At 50.6% G+C, this 16,347-nt stretch overlaps 1 long non-coding RNA gene across 1 annotated transcript; it reads left to right on the top strand.

Moving 5' to 3' along the window:
• Nucleotides 1–382: 382 nt before the first annotated feature.
• On the top strand, nucleotides 383–15,963 carry LOC146867114 (uncharacterized). The gene is made up of 2 exons (XR_014961074.1): nucleotides 383–513; nucleotides 12,879–15,963. It is a non-coding gene; the product is annotated as an uncharacterized LOC146867114 (long non-coding RNA).
• The last annotated feature ends 384 nt before the right edge of the window (nucleotides 15,964–16,347 follow it).

Genomic DNA, 16,347 nt, shown 5'->3' with positions numbered 1-16,347 from the left:
TCTTGTGTATCCTTTTTAATGTATGTGTAATTTTGTATGTATGCTTTTTGTTGTAACTCTATACATGTAGTCTTTCCGAGGACTGTGTCCATATGCCGTGAATATGCACTTCTGTGTTGTAACTTTATTTTGTTTTTTATGTCTATGGGCTGTAGAGGGCCTGTTTTTAAAGTGTGTGTTCATGGTGCTTGCGGTGTCTGACCGTATTGCACTTGTGCATGTGAAAACCACGCACTTCTGCCAACAGCCGCAGCTCAGCAGGGCTGGGATCTGCAGTGACATCAGGCCGGCTCCGGAGCAGGCAGGGAGCGGTGAAGGAGGGGGCGGGGAAGGGCTTCACCTCATCAGGTTAACCACCTCGGATCCCACAATGCGCATGCACCGAGCCTCAGGCAGCCAGTAGTCCAGGTGTGTCTCTCTGACTTAAGGCGCAGTTAGAGGCAGCAGCTGGAGGGAAAAAATAGCCCCCAACACCTGAAAACCATGGCGCTACTGGGGAGGACCGAATGGCAGGTATGTGCCTTTAAATGTGAACCCCAGGCTACCCTCCCAGCGCCAGAGAGTTTCCAACTTCCAGGGAGTGAGAGGGGACCCGCGGCAGTGGCGGGAATACCGTAATTTTGTGCTACTAGGACCCTGGAGGCGTGCAGGGACCGCATCCGATCCTCAACTTTTTTTTTTTTTTACACAAATAAATATTTTACATGCGTTAGTTAGTTCAGTTGCTTTAATTGAAACAAACAGACTACAATTCCTAGAGTGCACCGATTTGCTACAAGAAATACCAGGAGGGCCAGCGTAGTGTCCAGGTGTGGATGTAAAGTCATCTAGCAGCCCTAAAAGTACCCGGGGCTAATTCCCTTACCGTGATGTCAGCGTACTAACTGATGTAATAATTGTGCGGTAACGGACTGCGGCCAAGTGGCCCTGGAGGAAACCTGTACCCCAGTGTTTGGTACCAGTTCAGCTGAGGATAGTTTAGTTACTACGTCCCTGAGGCAGAGAAGGTAACACGGATGCCAGTGGAAGTCCCGTCCCTGTGGCGGTGAAACCGCCTCCTGCAGAGAGTCCAGATGCCTTCGGCCCAGTCCCTCGGAAAGCAACCCCGTTCCCTTGGAAGTAATCCGGTTCCGGTAGTCCACTCCCTGTAGTGCCGTGCAGTCCCTGCGGCGGTAACTTGATCTACTCCACCAGCAGAGGCGCAACTAGAGCCAAATTTCGGGGGGGGGGGGCTGAATCTTTAAACAATAGGCAGAGTGGAGCTGCAGGGGCTCTTAGAAGGGGTGAAACAACAGCAATGCCTCATTAACATGCAAATGGTCTTTTAAAGACCTGTGAAGTGCTCGACTGCAGCTGTGTGTGTGCCCGGAACCTGTCTCATCCCGGGCTGGCACACATGACGGGGGGGGGGGGGGGGCTGAAGCCCTTTGAGTCCAATGTGTGTTGCGCGCCTGTCCACCAGGAAGTAACCCCGTGCCCTTCCGAATAACCCAGTACAGGTGCCCTTCCGAATAACCCAGTACAGGTAGTCCACTCCTCGGTGAGGTGATCTAGTCCTGTGCGTTTCTCCATGGCGGTAACCTAGTGCTCTTGCAGATAGTTCGGACAGCCTGGTGGTAAAATAGCCCCCGGGCTGATAGTCGAAGTTCTATGGCCCAGTCCCTCTAGAAGTAACCCTGTAACCTGTGAAGTTATCCAGTACTGGTAGTCCACCCCAAGAGGCGGTAATCTAATCCCGTGTTTAGTTCAATCCCTGTGTAGGTGGTAACCTAGTGCTCGTGCAGATATTCCACTCAGCCTGGTGGTAAAATAGCGCCGTGGCCGATAGTCTGACATCTTCGGTCCAGTCCCTCTAGAATTAACCTGGAGGCCTTCAAAATTATCTGGGTCCGGTGGTCTCTCCCCAAGGCGGTAATCTAGTGCCCTGGTATACAGCGGAATACTGCTTAGATCCGTTTTTTGCGCAATAACCACTCCACGCCAATATTTAGCGTAAAAGGCCATTTATTAGGACAGGGTTGAACAACATATAAAACAACATCAATCAACCCACCAACAATCCCCAACGTCGTGTCTCTCATCCTTCCATACGCTCCCATACACCAAATACTCACTCCTGCATCACCCAGCAACCTCCTCACTTATCCCATTCGCTTCATCACTTCTCTTCCAATCTCCTCCATCATCTTCAGCCATCGCACTCCTGCATGACGGACCCCCGCCTTGCACCCGTATCCCCCTCCCCGGAAGGGTGAGTATGCCCGTCATGGACTCCCCCCCCCCCCCCCCTCCCAAGTACCGCCACACACACTCTCAACCCATCCTAAACTGGCACGCTTTATAACATACACCCGATCCTACCACCTGAACTGTAGGGTGGGCGGGTGGACAAAGAAACTGCTACCTAACCAACCCTAGGGCGCTGGGGACAGGAAGAGGATGAACTTCCTCTCCTGCCCCCTTTAACCGCTAACCTGGCCCCACCCCTAAACTACCCCCTGTCCTGATATCGCACGAACTCCCCAGGGGAAGACTGCTCTGTCGACCTCACTTCCCCTGGGGGCCGCATCGCACAATAACCACTCCACGCCATTATTTAGCATAAAAGGCCATTTATTAGGACGGGGTTGAACAACATATAACACAACATCAATCAACCCACCAACAATCCCCAACGTCGTGTCTCTCATCCTTCCATAAGCTCCCATACACCAAATACTCACTCCTGCATCACCCAGCAACCTCCTCACTTATCCTATTCGCTTCATCACTTCTCTTCCAACCTCCTCCATCATCATCAGCCATCGCACTCCTGCATGACGCACCCCCGCCTTGCACCCGTATCCCCCTCCCCGGAAGGGTGAGTATACCTGTCATGGACTCCCCCCCCCCCCCCCCCACCCCCTCTCCCAAGTACCGCCAACCAGGAAACCCCCGGAGGGCGGTTACCTGCCCCACCCCCATCAAGTGCACCTTTCGTCCCCACTCCCTCCAGCACCAAATGGACTCGTTCCACAACCCACTGATGACATCCCTCAACTCCATCATATAATTGCCCATGTACGGAAGGTGCAACCCGTCGTCCCTAAAAAGAAGGGGCTCCTCGAGCCGCAAACCAGTGTGAGCAATCAACTTGATTCCAGAGTTCCCACAAAAAACTCGCATTGCCCTATTCAGTTTCCTCCTTGCTCTTTCGACAGCTGCGGGCTTCAATGCCCCCCTCCAAATCTGACGTGGAACGAATTCAGTCCATACAATGCAGGCGCCAGCCAGATTGCGTCTCATAGCTTCCAAGTCCCTTTGCATCAGATGAAGAAGAGTCACGGCGGGTGGGGTGGGAGGGAGACAGGGGGATAGGCCTGGGGAGGGGAACTGGTTGGGTGGGGGAGCAGGGGGGGTGAAAATTTAAAAGCGGAATATAGGCATCCCTTAATGTGATGAACAACTGTACGGGGGGCACGGGGGTTACGTATCAAGACCTACATGTTATCGCTGCCCGGCCTCTGGGATGTGGGCTTTCAAACTGTGTATGGGAGCCTTAGGGCCAGAAAAGAACGCAGCACTGGCATTTGCGGTGCAGGATCCTTATGTATGTGAGCTGACTATCCTATTGTTCTGCAATAAAAACGGTTTAAAAAAAAAAAAAAATGAAGAAGAGTCACCCCGGATTGCTTCACCAAATCATTTTCCCCCAAATGGATAACGAGCATGTCCGGGCAACCCCTCTGCGATACTTTCTTTGTCAGCCAGGGCAACAGCGCTCCCCAGCGCATCCCACTCTTTCCCCACCAATGTACCTCGTGGTGACTGCTCCGCAGGTCAAGGCTACGACCATACACCTGCCTGTCCGCGTATTTGGATGCCCAATGCACAAAAGAATGTCCAACGATCCAGGTAACCGTCTTGGCTCCCGGACCCCCCACGCAACCTACGAAGAAAAAGGAGATTAGTACAAAGCCACAGATCCCCACCGCTCCAGCAGCCATTGCGCACCCCAGTGCCCACACCAACCCTTACTTTCGCACATACCGCTCGCAACAACGAGACCTCCACCTACCAATCCGCCTAATCTTTTCCCAAGACCACCCCAGCCGGGCTGCCGCCGTTGCCGCGCCAATAGGAAACAAATGCGTCCCATACAATGCAGGGTCCTTGCCTAGCCGCCTCAATGCCATCCGTAACACCGCCAGCAGCTGAAACGCTGTAACCCGCCTGGTAGAAGCATGACAAAAAATCTCACCCCCCCAGCCTACCAGCCTGCCGGCAAAACGCACTCCACTCTTGCACCGGGCAAGCCCCTGCCCATCCCGACTCACACAACCATACCCACTTGCCCCTCCCTACCTGATCCGTTTTAGAATGCCCCAACCAGATCCCCAAGCGCGCCCCATCCACACGCACATCCTCAAAACGCCTGCCAGGCGCGCCCTTCGTACCCAACAACTCCGACACCCGAAATGCCCCAAAAAACATCCACGTCATGCACAAAACACGAAACAACGCCAACTCGCTAGCATCATAAGAACAATGCTGCAATTCTGCCAATACTTCAACTAACAGATCAAACGTGATCGCTTCCCGCAAGTTCCCCCCCCTCACCCTACCCCAGCCTTTTAGCATTCTGCTCAACAACTCACTCTTCACTGGGTCGAATCCAAAATACACTATACCATAAAAAGAAATGCCCGCTAACTTCCCCGCAATTGTAACCTGTGACAGACCTCTGTCCATGCAGTCCAACACAAACTTTATCACACCCTGCTCACAGCTGCCCCGGGACATACGCCAATTCACACTTGTCCATCCCAAAAATGCTCCCAACTCAGACCAAGTCAACCGATACGCGCACCTTGTGGAGTCCGCAATACATTTCTCCACCAGGTCCACTACTCTCACTCCCCCCAGCTCCAGATACCCTCCGGCACCTTGGTCTTGCAAGCCTCTGCTCCCGGCGCCAGCCTCCTGAAGCGCTGCCACTGCGAACGAGACAATGCATCCGCAATGTCATTCCTGGCGCCCGGCACATGTTGCGCGTGAAACAGCACATTAAAACGCAGGCACAGCAGCATAAAACTTTGCAGCAAGCGCAGCACTCGCAGATCCCTTGCCTTCTGATTGTTCACAAAATCTACCACTGTCCTGTTGTCTACATGGAACAAGACCGACCTGTTCTGGAACTCCCGTCCCCACACCTGAAGCGCAACCAACAACGGGAAAAACTCCAAAAACGCACTGCTCCTGCCTTGCTTCAACCAATGCTCCGGCCACTGTTCTGCACACCACCTCCCATCCCAGAAGACACCAAAACCTTTCGAGACAGCCGCGTCTGAGAAAATTTGCACCTGCCACACCATCCTGTCATCCACAAAATCCAAGGACACACCATTGAAATCGCTCAGAAAGCAATGCCAGATCCGCAAATCTGCCCGCACCCCCATGGATATCCTGACTCTGTGATGAGGGAGCACCGCCCCTGACATGGCCATGCCTAGGCGTCTGCAAAAAGTCCTGCCAGCCCGCACAACTCGACACGCGAAATTCAATAAACCCAAAAGTCGCTGCACCGACCTTAAGTCAATCTTCCGTTCCCCCACCACCTGCACCAAAAATGCTTGTATTTCCCCCACCTTCTGCTGCGGCAACCTCGCCGCCCATGCCACCGAGTCCAGTTCGATACCCAGAAACGTCAAACAGCTAGGCCCAGCCGTCTTTTCCGGCGCCAAGGGAACTCCAAAGTCACAGGCTAGTCGCTGAATCTGCCGTAGCACCTCCCCACATTCCCCCGTCTGTTGAGGTATTCAAGGCACTACAATATGATTAGCGCAGTATATCTAATGATAGTTTGGCTAGTTATGGTGTATTAAATGGTCCGAAATCCCCGATTATGTTTAGCACGACAAAAAGGGCCGAGAAACCGAACCGCCTCCATCTTGGATTGCGGCTCTCTCTCACTTGGGAGTCACGTGGTCTTTTCCGCACACCCTCTGCTTCCCCTTTCCTTGCATTTAATTAGGAGACAGGCTGAGTTGCTGAGAAGCAAGGTCACATCTGCTAAAAGGGAGTATCAGGCAAATTCCTCTAGACCTGGGACGAGAAGGGAGTCACCCTTTCAACCTTCTCTGTAAAGATAGTAACCTTTTGTATGTGTAACCGAAACTAGAAATAGGCATGAGCTCATTAGGGGCGCCAGGACTAACTGGTACTTTTCCACATATATGGTTTTGTATGCTGTACTGATAATGTATAAAAGTGTGTTACTGTCAAGGAGCCAGCAGTCTTCCTCAGCGCACCTGATGGGTGAGGATCGACGAGGCTCCTCTATATAGAGTTCTGTGGTGGCTAATAAACGTTTGAACCTTCCACATTGCCAACTGCTCCTTTTTGCATAATATTGCGGGCCAGTGGTAAGTGTGGCCCTTGGAATAATTATTTGGACACAACAGTTGGCGACCACGAAGGGACCCCGTGAAAGGGTCTTCCCCCCCCCCCGTATTCGGGTGGTGGGATTGGGGGCGTCCTGACCGGTTGGCGGGAAAGGAGCCTGAGGATTTCTCCCACCCTGCACGACTTTTCGGTACGTCCCCTGCTGCTAGTTACCCTTCGCCGGGGTCCTACGGGCTTAACCCAGAGACTGGACTGATTTGGTCGGGAGGAGTTGGCAGCGGAGAATGAACATTCGTATCTGGGTGCACCCGGTGAGTATTGATTTGATTTGACGCACGCGTTATAAACGGTGCATTATTGGTTAAGGCACGCGTTGAAGACGGTGTGCTATTTGATTGATTTGAGAGCATTCGTTGAGAACGATGCATTTTTGATTTTGAACACGGATTGTATTTGTTTGAAGCTCGCGCTGGACAGCGGTGCATTGATTTGAAGGCACGCACCGGAGGGTGGTGTCTTGCTTGATCGGGTTAGCATTTCCGTGGTTTGACTCGAAGTACGTACAGGTTGCATTCGATTTGAGTAAAAAACGGCGCGCCGAAGGATTATAAACGGATTGCACGTGGAAAGACCCGCGACCTAGACTGGGTAGCCACAGGGCATACTCCTGACGGGGCAAGTCCTCGTTGGGGGCTGGTCTTAGTGGTGAGCCAGGAGGGTGGCCGGAATCCCGCGTGCAGTTTGGTGTTTGGACTGTGAACCAGAGTCGACGGGCTTGGTTCTCTGATATTGATTGTATGTTGTGTATGATTCGTGTTGATTGTTGTTTGTGTATACATGTCTGAAAACTAACCAAAATGTCCTGTTTTAGTAAATTGAATTGTTTTGGCTGCTGCTGTCGAACAAGTGACTCCAGACTAGCTGAGAGCCAACCCGCCCCGCCGGAGGGCAGTCCTAGCCATTTTATGTATGTCAAACATGGGATCTCTCCGTTGTTGTTCTGCACTCTGTGGCATAAGTATACCAAGGGCAATGAGGAGTTACGATGGCCCAAAACGGGTTCGTTTGATGAGAAGAAAATTGCGTTCCTACAGGAACAGCTGTTTTCTAGGCGAAGTAGGCAGGCCATGTTTGATGCTCTAATTGCATGGCAGAAGGAGGCCAAACAACGGCGAATAAGGGAAGAGAAAGTAGCCAGAGCCAAGGCAGGACAGAATGTTACTCAGAAAGCTATGGCCTATGACCGAGAAAGAGTAGAAAAAGGATTGGATTGCATGAATCGCGAATTTCGATTAAAGGTTGATAAGAGCTATGTGACCCGCCCGAATGCAGAAGATGAAATAGAGGATTTATTGGACACCAGGCCACCACCCCCTTATGTACCTCAGAGGATATATCCGGAGGTATCAGGGGCCTCGGCCCCGGTCCCAAATATGTCCCTGGGTGCCTCGGCTTCGGCTCCCCCGGCCACTACTACCCCTCCCTCCCTGCCGAACCTCTCCCGGTTACCGACATCTGTGTCTGAAGTTATGGCCATGCTGCCTAATTTATTGACGGCAGCTGCAGCCGGGACCCCTCAGCTGTTGCCGGGGTCAATGCCTTCCCCTTCTGTTCTGCCCTCCTCCTCCGCCAGTACCACGCCGGCAACAGCTGTGACTACTCCAATACGTCCGGCCAGTCTAACAGAGGGTAGGAAGTTGTTCACTCGTTCGGCCTTGGGAACGGAAGAAAGGGAAACTATTGCTACACAAGCATCCCAGTGGATGCGACATCCCATTTATACCCTTGCTGATATTTGGAGTACCATGAGAGACTATGAACCGGTGATGCAACAGCATGCCCTGGAGCATATGGCCAACCGTCTTATTTCTGTGTGGGAACAGGTACACCAGGAAGGGAAGGCTCCGGCTATATTATATGTTATTCTTGATCAGGTCCACAAATCTCCGTTGACACCGGAAGAGGTGTATGGGAAGGTGCAGACTTTGGTCTCTTATAGAACTCGTTTGCAGTCTGCCACTCCCGCCGGATTCTCCCAGTTCCCTATGCGAGAAGTGCACCCTATCTTCCATCCAGGAGTTGCCGCAGTAGTGGATGCCCACGGTGTCATTACCCGCCCGGGAATAGACGCCCGGTTCCAGGAACAATGGGTCTATACCCGCTGGAAACGGAGTGAGGTACTATCCCTAAAAAGCCAGTTGCCAGATCCTAGAAAAAACCCCACCGCATATTACAAGGAACTGACCGAGGCCGCCTCGTCAGCAGTAATGACGTTGGCAGATATTGAATTATTCTTTGCCTTATTAGTACCGGTGGACATTTGGCGCCAGGTACATGACCAGGACCATGTTACGGAATTTGGTGGGACATGGGAACAACTGAGAAACTGGGATAGAGATCGTAAACCAGGGAACAAGCCCCGACCTGAGATACTGACCTTGCCTGAGAGAATAATAACTTATATGCATTTGCTGATCCCACCCAGGAAAGTAGATTGGGACAAGCTGACGGCCTGTAAGCAAAAGAAGGACGAGAGTGTCTCTGATTTTTTCACGAGGTTTGAGGGAGTGTTCATTGACTTCAGCGGACAGGACTTGGCAACGGAGGGGGGTGTACGTTTATTTGTTAATAGATTCGTAACCAATCTGCTACCTGAGGTATCGGCCCGGTTACAGGCAGCTGAGAGTACCTGGACGACCACCACGCCCTCCACGATACTAAGCATGGCTCAGTATTATGAGCATCGGGAGAATGAGAGCAAGGATAAGACAGAAAGAAAGTCGAAAGAGTTGAAAACACGAGTATTACTGCAGCAAGTGGAGAGGGGTAGAGGAAGAGGACGAGGGTTGCAGAATTTCGCTCCAAGAGGGGCGGGACTGACGCAAACCGCTGGGCGAACAGATCTAGGCATAAATCAATGTGCTTTTTGTAAAGAGGAGGGGCATTGGAGAGCACAGTGCCCGTTGCTGTATGAACAGAATACTGCTTCAAGGGGTCGTGGACGGGGAAGGATGAGTGGGCATCGAGGTGGATACACGAGACAAGAACAGGCAGTCCGAGGTGAGAACAGTCAGAATTATTTCGACCAAAGCCAAGGTAAACAGTATTACAATGACGGACGTGTAGTGGACGAAGACACCGGGTATACTCAAGCATAGGACAGCCAAGGGCAGAGTAAGGGGCATGTGTCAATCCCGATAGATCAAGCTGGACCTTATGTCCATGCACGATTGTTGGATGCATCAGGTAAGTTTTTGGTTGACACAGGGGCTATGAACAGTTCTGTTTCACGTGCCCTGGTCCCGGGGGCCGCTCTGTCTGGCCAGACTAATGTGTCCGTGGGGTTCTCTGGAACTCCGGTGGTGAGCCCCATTTCTAAGCCACTTTCCCTTACTCTGAGACCGGTTACGATAGAATCGCCTTTCCTCCTCACCTCCCAGTGTGGGGAAAATCTCCTGGGTATGGATATATTAAAAAGATTGCATGCCCGCATCTATTGCTCCCCTGATGGAGTTTACCTGACCATTCGGAATACCTCTATCCCCTCCATTCAATATTTTTCAAAAACGGACTCACTACCTCCTGAGCTTGCAAAACTCCCGAGGGATCTTTGGGCCCTGGGGGACACTGACGTAGGATTCCTACAAATCCCCCCGGTGTCCATCACCCTGAAACAGAATGCCAAATTGCCGAGGATCCCACAGTACAAAATAGCCCCCGCGGGAGAACGCGCTTTACTGGCCATTATTTCTGATTTGATTAGAACCAGGGTGGTGGAGGAAACGACTTCCAATATCTGCAACAGTCCAATTCTTCCGATTCTTAAACGAGCCCCCGTACCCCAATCCCCTGATTATGCTGATACCTACCGATTTGTGATTGATTTGCGAGAGATTAACAAGATTGTGGTACCCCAATATCCGGTGGTACCAGACATTAATTCCATTTTGACCATGATTCCTCCCACTGCAACATTTTTCTCGGTGATTGATTTGAAGAATGCTTTCTTTAGTATTCCCATACATCCAGATAGCAGACATTTGTTCGGTTTCTCATTGGGGGGCCGCAGCTTTAGATTCTGTCGCGCCCCCCAGGGGTATACCGAAAGCCCTAGTATCTACAGCCAAGCCCTAAAAAGAGTATTGGATTCGTTACAATTGCCGCCAGGTAATGTCCTATTGCAGTATGTTGACGACCTCCTTGTGGCCTCTGATACAGAACATGGTTGCCGCGATGCCACGGTTACCCTGCTACGGCATTTGGCCACTCACGGTAACAAGGTGTCGCTCTCTAAATTTCAATATTGTCGACCGGAGGTGACCTATCTCGGTCATCTCCTGTCGAAGGAGGGAAGACGGTTGACTTCTGAGCGCATCGCAACCATAACTAACATGCCTGTTCCTCGCACGCAACGTGATGTCCGCGCTTTGCTTGGTATAACCTCCTACTGTCGCCAATGGATTGCTAACTATTCTCTCTTGACTAAACCTTTCCTGTATCTAACTACGAAGGATGTGCATGAGCCTTTACCTTGGACCGATGAATGCCAGACTGCCTTTTCCGCTCTGAAAACTGCTCTTTGCTCTGCTCCTGTGCTTGGCACCCCTGACTACCGGAAACCTTTTGTGCTCTACGTGCATGAGGTGGACGGTTGTTCTCTTTCAGTGTTGACACAAGACTTTGGAGGTAAGCAAAGGCCGTGTGCATATTTCTCGGCGGTTTTGGACAATGTCGCCAGAGCACTTCCCAGTTGTCTGAGGGCTGCAGCGGCAGTGGCCGTAGCGATCAGACAATCGGAAGGGCTAGTCCTGAATACGGATCTGACCGTGATGGTGCCTCATGCTGTGGACGTATTATTAAACAGGACACAGACGCAGCACTTAACTAGTGCGCGTCTTACAGGGTACGAATTGACCCTGTTTGCACCTCATATAACGATCAAAAGATGTGTTAATTTGAACCCTGCCACGTTGTTACCCCTCCCTTCGGGAGATGGTGGACAAGACATACATGATTGTATCTTCCGAACTGAAGAAGAAACCAAGGGCCGGATAGATCTAACTGACACCCCACTATCTGATGCCCAAGGAGAATTGTATGTTGATGGGTCCTGTTTTAGATTACCGGATGGTACGACAGCTGCGGCTTATGCGATCACTACCCTGCAAACGGTAGTCGAGGCAGCAAAGATACCATACCGGTCGGCCCAGGCGGCCGAATTGGTTGCGTTATTCAGGGCCTGCGAGTTGGGGAAAGGCTTGAGGCTAAATGTCTACACCGATAGCCAGTATGCGTTCGGTGTAGCACATAGCTTCGGGAGGTTATGGGCGGAAAGAGGATTCTTGACATCTCATGGCGAAAAGATAAAGAATGGACCATTAGTTGACCGATTACTGGCTGCATTAACATTGCCTAAAACCTTGGCCATAGTCAAATGCAGTGCACACAAGGTTATAGTTGATGATGTAGGGAGGGGAAATTTCTTTGCGGATAGAATCGCCAAAGAAACAGCCCAGTCTGACACCACTTCCATGTTTGTAGTGACAAGAATGATAGAAGCAGGGGTTTTTAACAACACCATAGACAGTGTGAAAGAGCTACAAAAGGAGGTGACCCCGGAAGAACTGACATACTGGCAAGAACAGGTGGGGAGGCTTGATGAGAATGGATGTTGGACTGACTTGTCAGAGAAGTGTAGATGGTTACTGCCAAAAGCATTTGTAAATGCGGTAGTAACCATGGCACACGGACCTTCACATGTAGGGGTTCAGGGCATCTGTGCCACATTGGATCCTGTCTGGTATAATGTTAATATCCATAAGACAGCTAGGAACTTGGTTCAGCATTGCATGATTTGTCTCCAGCATAATCCTGGGGTTAGCATTCCCGTCTTGGCGGGTAATTTTGCGCCACCCACCCTGCCCTTTGAAGTACTCCAAATGGATTACATACAGCTAGAGCGAGTTAACAATCTGAAATACGTGCTGGTGGTGATTTGTACTTTTAGTAAATGGGTGGAGGCGTATCCCACAAAGGAAAATACTGCCCTGGCAACCGCGAAAGCTCTGGTAAAAGAGTTTTTTCCTCGATATGGGTTGCCACGGGTGATTTGGAGTGACAACGGGACACATTTTAATGCTAACTTAGTTAAGTATGTATGCAAGGGTCTGTCCATCCAGCAGAAGTTTCACGCAGCCCGACATCCTCAGTCAGCGGGTCTGGTTGAGAAATATAATGGGATTCTGAAATTGAAACTGGCTAAACTTCAGGACACGACAGGATTAAAATGGCCTGATCTCCTGCCCCTGGCCCTGTTGTCCGTAAGAACTACTCCCCATTCCCGGAGCGGTATCTTCCCTTATGAAGTAATTTTTGGCAGACCTGCCAACGTGTGGGGAGTGCCCCGGCCCAAATCTTTCAGGGACATTGACTACCCTATGTTGACTGATTACTTGTATGCTTTGACTAAAGATCTCCATTCCATTCATCAACAGATATCTGCCGTACTGCAGCCCCTGCCGGAGGGTCCTGGACACAGCATAGAACCTGGACAGTGGGTCTTGGTCCGGAACTACCAACGAAAATCGAGTTTGGATCCGCGCTGGTCCCGGCCGTACCAGGTGCTCCTGGCAACGCGAACGGCGGTGAAAGTCGAAGGGAAGCAGCACTGGATCCATATCTCCCATCTTAAGCGAGTTCCCCTCCCATTGCCAAGGGAGCAGCTTGACCAGGAGGAAGGCCTGCCAACTCAGGGCGAACCCAGCACTAGAGAACCACTTTCCCTGGACACCCGCAGAGAGGTTGACGGGCGAGGGGAGAGTGCTGTGAGCCTGGAAGCCCCTTTTTGTGGCCACCCAATTGCTCAAAGCGAGGCATCTGGTCGGGAGCCCAGCTCCTCGTCTGACCCCACTGTGCCCGTTTTGTTTGTGAATCCTGAAACCCCTGGTCGGGATCGATATCACCTGCGGCCCCGGAAATAGGGAATCCCAGGTCTAGCCTTGGCGAGTGAAGTTGGAGGCCTCAGCAAAGACCTGAGGATTGGTAGAACACTGGACTGAACTCGTTGAGAGCATGGAACTTTCAGTAAAGCTCTGTTCAGAACGAAGATAGAGACATTGGTCGGTTGGTGGGGGCCCAGGTGGAGTTTCCTTTCAACAAGGGTTGCGTCAAGTGCGACCCCAGCGCGAGAAGTTTTTATCTTTTACTTTTTGGTTTCTCTGAACAATAGGAGTCTGCCTGTGAGGCTCTATACGGACACAGGAAAGAAGCACCCTCCGGCAGGTCGGACTGCTTGTAGCCCCCTTTTCCCGAGATTATCTTGAACTTTTAGTGAGAAAATGTACCCTTTTGCTCGCTTTGTCCCTGAAGAAGGGCGCCCCATAGTACCCCGTACCATTCCCCCGCATTTGCCAATGTTCTCCTCATGGAGCTTGCATGTTAAAATTGTTTTTATTTCTATATTGATTGTATCATTTGTACTATGCTTAGGTTTGTTTATATATCTAGAGTTCCGCCATCCCGTGCACACCTTGATAGTGTCTACCCCTGCTCCTAAGGAACATCATTTCCAGACTTTTGCCCCTCATAAGGAGAGACACCGACAGACATATGTACATAATGCCTTCATTGAGATGCTACACCAGACTCATAGTTCCACAAATGTTACTGATTGTTGGGTCTGTGGTCTTCTCCCGTCAGTGATGCATAAGCAAGATTTGTTCATATCAATGCCCTTGTCTTATCTAGGTAGTTGCGAAGCCTGGTTCAAAATGTTATCCATGCTATATGAACACTACACTATAGATGAACGTCGATTCTCAGAGAAGGATTATGCCTTGATTCTAGCCTATATAGAGACACACCAAGGTTTTACTCCTAATGCTGAGGGGACGGATGGTACCCTTGATCCTACCGCCTGTATGAACGTATACACTGATCATGAAAATGATACCTGGTTGAGGGATGAAGTATTGGATTTCATGACTTTTAACTTTACTGAGTATTTCAAGTATTTCCAGGAGCGAAATGTCTCAGATGAGAAAATCATTCCGGTCCCGGTATTGAATACGTCCTCCTCCTTCTGCGTGCAGGGTACTGGACATTTATCCGTAGGTTATAGTAGATGTAATTACACTTATAAACTACAGACTTTCAGTAGTCCCCCAAAACTCACCCCTCCCAATGTTTATTTTGTGTGCGGTGAAAACGCATACACTTGGCTACCCAGAGGATGGGCAGGTCGATGTTACTTATCTTTTCTTTACCCACCGGTCTACATAGCTCCTTCTGATTATCACAAATCTCATTCCTTAAATCGGTGGAGCCTAAAAGCCGAAGCCACCAGTAATGATGCCACTGACCAGACTGACACTCCAGCCCAACACTTCGTTGATATCATAAAAGGGGCATTGCCCATATGGGGACCCATCCTCAATAGTAATGAAGTCAGGAGGCTATCTAGAGTGGTGGAAGGGGTGGTTAATACTACTGCGGGAATATTAACTAATATCACAGTGGAGCTCCAGGCGACCCGGCTTGTGACCCTCCAAAATCGTCTTGTTTTAGATGTTATCCTAGCTGATCGCGGAGGAGCTTGTAGAGTCATCGGCAGCTCCTGTTGTGTATATATACCTGACTCCGCCCCTTCTGTCCATTTAGCCATTCAGAAACTGCATCGGCTAGCCTCTGAAATTCACACCGAGACTGGTACTTGGTCTTTGTCCGGGTGGTTTTGGGATCTGGTGACCACCTGGGGATGGAAGTTATTTATGATTCTTTTGGGAATAGTGGGGTTCATTTTCACCTGCTGCCTTTGTCTACAGTGCGGGCCTGCTTGCTGTGCATATTGTGCTACTCCAGTTCGCCGATCCATCCCTAGGCCCAAGCCCGTCCAAACCAGAATAGATACCCAGCGGGCTCAGAAGGAGACGCATGACTTAATGCAGATCGATGAGGGTATTTTCGAAGACTGACCCCGTTATTAGCTATGCTGCGCTAAAAGGGCCGTTCTGAGGTATTCAAGGCACTACAATATGATTAGCGCAGTATATCTAATGATAGTTTGGCTAGTTATGGTGTATTAAATGGTCCGACATCCCCGATTATGTTTAGCACGACAAAAAGGGCCGAGAAACCGAACCGCCTCCATCTTGGATTGCGGCTCTCTCTCACTTGGGAGTCACGTGGTCTTTTCCGCACACCCTCTGCTTCCCCTTTCCTTGCATTTAATTAGGAGACAGGCTGAGTTGCTGAGAAGCAAGGTCACATCTGCTAAAAGGGAGTATCAGGCAAATTCCTCTAGACCTGGGACGAGAAGGGAGTCACCCTTTCGACCTTCTCTGTAAAGATAGTAACCCTTTGTATGTGTAACCGAAACTAGAAATAGGCATGAGCTCATTAGGGGCGCCAGGACTAACTGGTACTTTTCCACATATATGGTTTTGTATGCTGTACTGATAATGTATAAAAGTGTGTTACTGTCAAGGAGCCAGCAGTCTTCCTCGGCGCACCTGATGGGTGAGGATCGACGAGGCTCCTCTATATAGAGTTCTGTGGTGGCTAATAAACGTTTGAACCTTCCACGTTGCCAACTGCTCCTTTTTGCATAATCTTGCGGGCCAGTGGTAAGTGTGGCCCTTGGAATAATTATTTGGACACAACACTGTCCCTGCCCCACAAACACAAAATCATCCAAATAGTGTGACACCGAACGGTGGCCACTTCTGTCCGTGAAGGCCCACTGCAAGAAGGAGCTGAAGGTTTCAAACAGCGCATCCCATCGGCAAAACCTTGTTCACAAAAATTGCCCCACCAAACTGCATTCCCAAAAGCGCAAAATCAGCCGGATGAATGGGGAGGAGGCGAAACGCCGATTTGATGTCACACTTAGCCAATTCCGCTCCCCGTCCACATGCCCTCACCAACCCGATCGCATCATCCACCGACGCGTACAACACTTTGGAA

This window comes from Triturus cristatus, chromosome 1_2, assembly GCF_964204655.1.
Source record: "Triturus cristatus chromosome 1_2, aTriCri1.1, whole genome shotgun sequence".
Classification (NCBI taxonomy): Eukaryota; Metazoa; Chordata; class Amphibia; order Caudata; family Salamandridae; genus Triturus; species Triturus cristatus.
This window is presented reverse-complemented; position numbering and strand designations above follow the sequence as displayed.